Source organism: Camelina sativa, chromosome 3 (assembly GCF_030686135.1).
Source record: "Camelina sativa cultivar CO46 ecotype springtype chromosome 3, ASM3068613v1".
NCBI classification, from domain to species: Eukaryota; Viridiplantae; Streptophyta; class Magnoliopsida; order Brassicales; family Brassicaceae; genus Camelina; species Camelina sativa.
In genome coordinates this window covers 19,187,859-19,193,541 of record NC_141882.1, presented here as the reverse complement: position 1 = coordinate 19,193,541, position 5,683 = coordinate 19,187,859, and positions in this window count along the sequence as shown.

Here is a 5,683-nt window from a genome sequence, read left to right as displayed (position 1 = left end):
CGAAGCAGTACACAGCTTTGTTACTGTTTATAGGGTCAGAATGTGTGAAAATCTAATGCATTTTACTAATTGTAAGAGTTCGGGATGAATTTGGAGTGTTTAGACAACACTTAAACCCGTTTTATCTAAAAACAGGCTTAAACCGAGAAAAAGGCTAAAACCGAGGGAAAACATTGATTCGAAGCAGTAAACAGCTATGTTACTCATTCTAGGGTCAAAATATGTAACAATCCAATGCATTTGACTAATTATAAGAGTTCGGGTTTAATTTGGAGTGTTTAGACACCACTTTTACCCATTTTGTCCCGAACAGGCTAAAACCGAGAAAACATTGATTCGAAGCAGTAAACAGCTTTGTTACTGTTTCTAGGGTCAGGATGTGTGACAATCCAATGCATTTTACTAATTGTAAGAGTTCGGGAGGAATTTGGAGTTTTTAGACAACACTTAAACCTGTTTTATCCCAGAACAGGCTAAACCCGGGAGAAAACATTCATTCTAAGCAGTAAACAGCTATGTTACTCTTTCTAGGGTCAAAATATGTAACAATCCAATGCTAAAACTGTTTTATCCCAAAACAGGATTAAACCAAGAAAACAGGCTAAAACTGAGAGAAAACATTGATTCGAAGCAGTAAACAGCTATGTTACTCTTTCTAGGGTCAAAATATGTAACAATCCAATGCATTTGACTAATTATAAGAGTTATGGTTGAATTTGGAGTGTTTAGACACCACTTTTACCCATTTTGTACTGAAACATGCTAAAACCAAGAAAACATTGTTTCGAAGCAGTTAACAGCTTTGTTACTGTTTCTAGGGTCAGAATGTGTGACAATCCAATGCATTTGACTAATTGTAAGAGTTCGGGATGAATTTGGAGTGTTTAGACAACACTTAAACCCGTTTTATCTAAAAACAAGCTTAAACCAAGAAAACAGGCTAAAACCGAGAGAAAACATTGAGTCGAAGCAATAAACAGCTATTTACTCTTTCTAGGGTCAAAATATGTAACAATCCAATGCATTTGACTAATTATAAGAGTTATGGTTGAATTTGGAGTGTTTAGACACCACTTTTACCCATTTTGTCCCGAAACAGGCTAAAACCGAGAAAACATTGTTTCGAAGCAGTAAACAGCTTTGTTACTGTTTCTAGGGTCAGAATGTGTGACAATCCAATCCATTTGACTAATTGTAAGAGTTCGGGATGAATTTGGAGTGTTTAGACAACCCTTAAACCCGTTTTATCTAAAAACAGGCCTAAACCGAGAAAACAGGCTAATACCGTGAGAAAACATTGATTCGAAGCAGTAAACAGCTATTTTATTCTTTCTAGGGTCAAAATATGTAACAATCCAATGCATTTGACTAATTATAAGAGTTCGGGTGGAATTTGGAGTGTTTAGACACCACTTTTACCCATTTTGTCCCGAAACAGGCTAAAACCGAGAAAACATTGATTCGAAGCAGTAAACAGCTTTGTTACTGTTTCTTGGGTCAAAATGTGTGACAATCTAATGCATTTTACTAGTTGTAAGAGTTCGGGATGAATTTGGAGTGTTTAGACCACACGTAAACCCGTTTTATCTAAAAACAAGCTTAAACCAAGAAAACAGGCTAAAACCGAGAGAAAACATTGAGTCGAAGCAATAAACAGCTATGTTACTCTTTCTAGGGTCAAAATATGTAACAATGCAATGCATTTGACTAATTATAAGAGTTCGGGTTGAATTTGGAGTGTTTAGACACCACTTTTACCCATTTTGTCCCGAACAGGCTAAAACCGAGAAAACATTGATTCGAAGCAGTAAACAGCTTTCTTACTGTTTCTAGGGTCAGAATGTGTGACAATCCAATGCATTTTACTAATTGTAAGAGTTCGGGTGGAATTTGGAGTGTTTAGACACCACTTTTACCCATTTTGTCCTGAAACAGGCTAAAACCAAGAAAACATTGATTCGAAGCAGTAAACAGCTTTGTTACTGCTTCTAGGGTGAGAATGTGTGACAATCCAATGCATTTTACTAATTGTAAGAGTTCGGGATGAATTTGGGGTGTTTAGACAACACTTAAACCCGTTTTATCCCAAAACAGGCTACACCCGGGAGAAAACATTGATTTGAAGCAGTAAACAGCTATGTTACTCTTTCTAGGGTCAAAATATGTAACAATCCAATGCTAAAACTGTTTTATCCCAAAACAGGATTAAACCAAGAAACAGGATAAAACTGAGAGAAAACATTGATTCGAAGCCGTAAACAGCTATGTAACTTTTTCTAGGGTCAAAATATGTAACATTCCAATTCATTTGACTAATTATAAGAGTTCAGGTTGAATTTGGAGTGTTTAGACACCACTTTTACCCATTTTGTCCCGAAACAGGCTAAAACCGAGAAAACATTGATTCGAAGCAGTACACAGCTTTGTTACTGTTTCTAGGGTCAGAATGTGTGAAAATCCAATGTATTTTACTAATTGTAAGAGTTCGGGATGAATTTGGAGTGTTTAGACAACACTTAAACCCGTTTTATCTAAAAACAGGCTTAAACCGAGAAAAAGGCTAAAACCGAGGGAAAACATTGATTCGAAGCAGTAAACAGCTATGTTACTCTTTCTAGGGTCAAAATATGTAACAATCCAATGCATTTGACTAATTATAAAAGTTCGGGTTGAATTTGGAGTGTTTAGACACCACTTTTTCCCATTTTGTCCCGAATAGGCTAAAACCGAGAAAACATTGATTCGAAGCAGTAAACAGCTTTGTTACTGTTTCTAGTGTCAGAATGTGTGACAATCCAATGTATTTTACTAATTATAAGAGTTCGGGAGGAATTTGGAGTGTTTAGACAACACTTAAAGCCGTTTTATCCCAAAACAGGCTAAACCCGGGAGAAAACATTGATTCTAAGCAGTAAACAGCTATGTTACTCTTTCTAGGGTCAAAATATGAAACAATCCAATGCTAAAACTGTTTTATCCCAAAACAGGATTAAACCAAGAAAACAGGCTAAAATTGAGAGAAAACATTGATTCGAAGCAGTAAACAGCTATGTTACTCTTTCTAGGGTCAATATATGTAACAATCCAATGCATTTGACTAATTATAAGAGTTATGGTTGAATTTGGAGTGTTTAGACACCACTTTTACCCATTTTGTCCTGAAACATGCTACTGAAACATGCTAAAACCAAGAAAACATTGTTTCGAAGCAGTAAACAGCTTTGTTACTGTTTCTAGGGTCAGAATGTATGACAATCCAATGCATTTGACTAATTGTAAGAGTTCGGGATGAATTTGGAGTGTTTAGACAACACGTAAACCCGTTTTATCTCAAAACATGCTTAAACCGAGAAAAGAGGCTAAAACTGAGAGAAAACATCGATTCGAAGCAGTAAACAGCTATGTTACTCTTTCTAGGGTCAAAATATATAACAATCGAATACATTAGACTAATTATAAGAGTTCGGGTTGAATTTGGAGTGTTTAGACACCACTTTTACCCATTTTGTCCCGAAACATGCTAAAACCGAGAAAACATTGATTCGAAGCAGTAAACAGCTTTGTTACTGTTTCTAGGGTCAGAATGTGGAAAAATCCAATGCATTTTACTAATTGCAAGAGTTCGGGATGAATTTGGAGTGCTTAGACAACACTTAAACCCGTTTTATCCAAAAATAGGCTTAAACCGAGAAAATAGGCTAAACCCGGGAGAAAACATTGATTCGAAGCAGTAATCAGCTATGTTACTCTTTCTAGGGTCAAAATATGTAACAATCCAATGCATTTGACTAATTATAAGAGTTCGGGTTGAATTTGGAGTGTTTAGACACCACTTTTACCCATTTTGGCCCGAAACAGGCTAAAACCGAGAAAAAATTGATTTGAAGCAGTAAACAGCTTTGTTACTGTTTCTTGGGTTAGAATGTGTGACATTCCAATGCATTTGACTGATTGTAAGAGTTCGGGATGAATTTGGAGGGTTTTGACAATACTTAAACCCGTTTTATCTAAAAACAGGTTGAAACCAAGAAAAAGGCTAAAACCGAGGGAAAATATTGTTTCGAAGCAGTAAACAGCTATGTAACTCTTTCTAGGGTCAAAATATGTAACAATCCAATGGATTTGACTAATTATAAGAGTTCGGGTTGAATTTGGAGTGTTTAGACACCACTTTTACCCATATTGTCCCGAAAAGGCTAAAACCGAGAAAACATTGATTCGAAGCAGTAAACAGCTTTGTTACTATTTCTAGGGTCAGAATGTATAACAATCCAATGCATTTGACTAATTGTAAGAGTTCGAGATGAATTTGGAGTGTTTAGAGAACACGTAAATCCATTTTATCTCAAAATACGCTTAAACCAAGAAAAGAGGCTAAAACCGAGAAACATTTATTCGAAGAAGTAAACAGATATGTTACTCTTTCTAGGGTCAACATATGTAACAATCCAATCCATTAGACAAATTATAAGAGTTCAGGTTGAATTTGGAGTGCTTAGACACCGCTTTTACCCATTTTGTCCCGAAACAGGCTAAAACCGAGAAAACATTGATTCGAAGCAGTAAACAGCTTTGTTACTGTTTCTAGGGTCAGAATGTGGAAAAATCCAATGCATTTTACTAATTGCAAGAGTTCGGGATGAATTTGGAGTGTTTAGACAACACTTTTACCCATTTTGTCCCGAAACAGGCTAAAACCGAGAAACATTGATTCGAAGCAGTACACAGCTTTGTTACTGTTTCTAGGGTCAGAATGTGTGAAAATCCAATGTATTTTACTAATTGTAAGAGTTCGGGATGAATTTGGAGTGTTTAGACAACACTTAAACCCGTTTTATCTAAAAACAGGCTTAAACCGAGAAAAAGGCTAAAACCGAGGGAAAACATTGATTCGAAGCAGTAAACAGCTATGTTACTCTTTCTAGGGTCAAAATATGTAACAATCCAATGCATTTGACTAATTATAAAAGTTCGGGTTGAATTTGGAGTGTTTAGACACCACTTTTTCCCATTTTGTCCCGAATAGGCTAAAACCGAGAAAACATTGATTCGAAGCAGTAAACAGCTTTGTTACTGTTTCTAGGGTCAGAATGTGTGACAATCCAATGCATTTTACTAATTATAAGAGTTCGGGAGGAATTTGGAGTGTTTAGACAACACTTGAAGCCGTTTTATCCCAAAACAAGCTAAACCCGGGAGAAAACATTGATTCTAAGCAGTAAACAGCTATGTTACTCTTTCTAGGGTCAAAATATGAAACAATCCAATGCTAAAACTGTTTTATCCCAAAACAGGATTAAACCAAGAAAACAAGCTAAAATTGAGAGAAAACATTGATTCGAAGCAGTAAACAGCTATGTTACTCTTTCTAGGGTCAATATATGTAACAATCCAATGCATTTGACTAATTATAAGAGTTATGGTTGAATTTGGAGTGTTTAGACACCACTTTTACCCATTTTGTCCTGAAACATGCTACTGAAACATGCTAAAACCAAGAAAACATTGTTTCGAAGCAGTAAACAGCTTTGTTACTGTTTCTAGGGTCAGAATGTGTGACAATCCAATGCATTTGACTAATTGTAAGAGTTCGGGATGAATTTGGAGTGTTTAGACAACACGTAAACCCGTTTTATCTCAAAACATGCTTAAACCGAGAAAAGAGGCTAAAACTGAGAGAAAA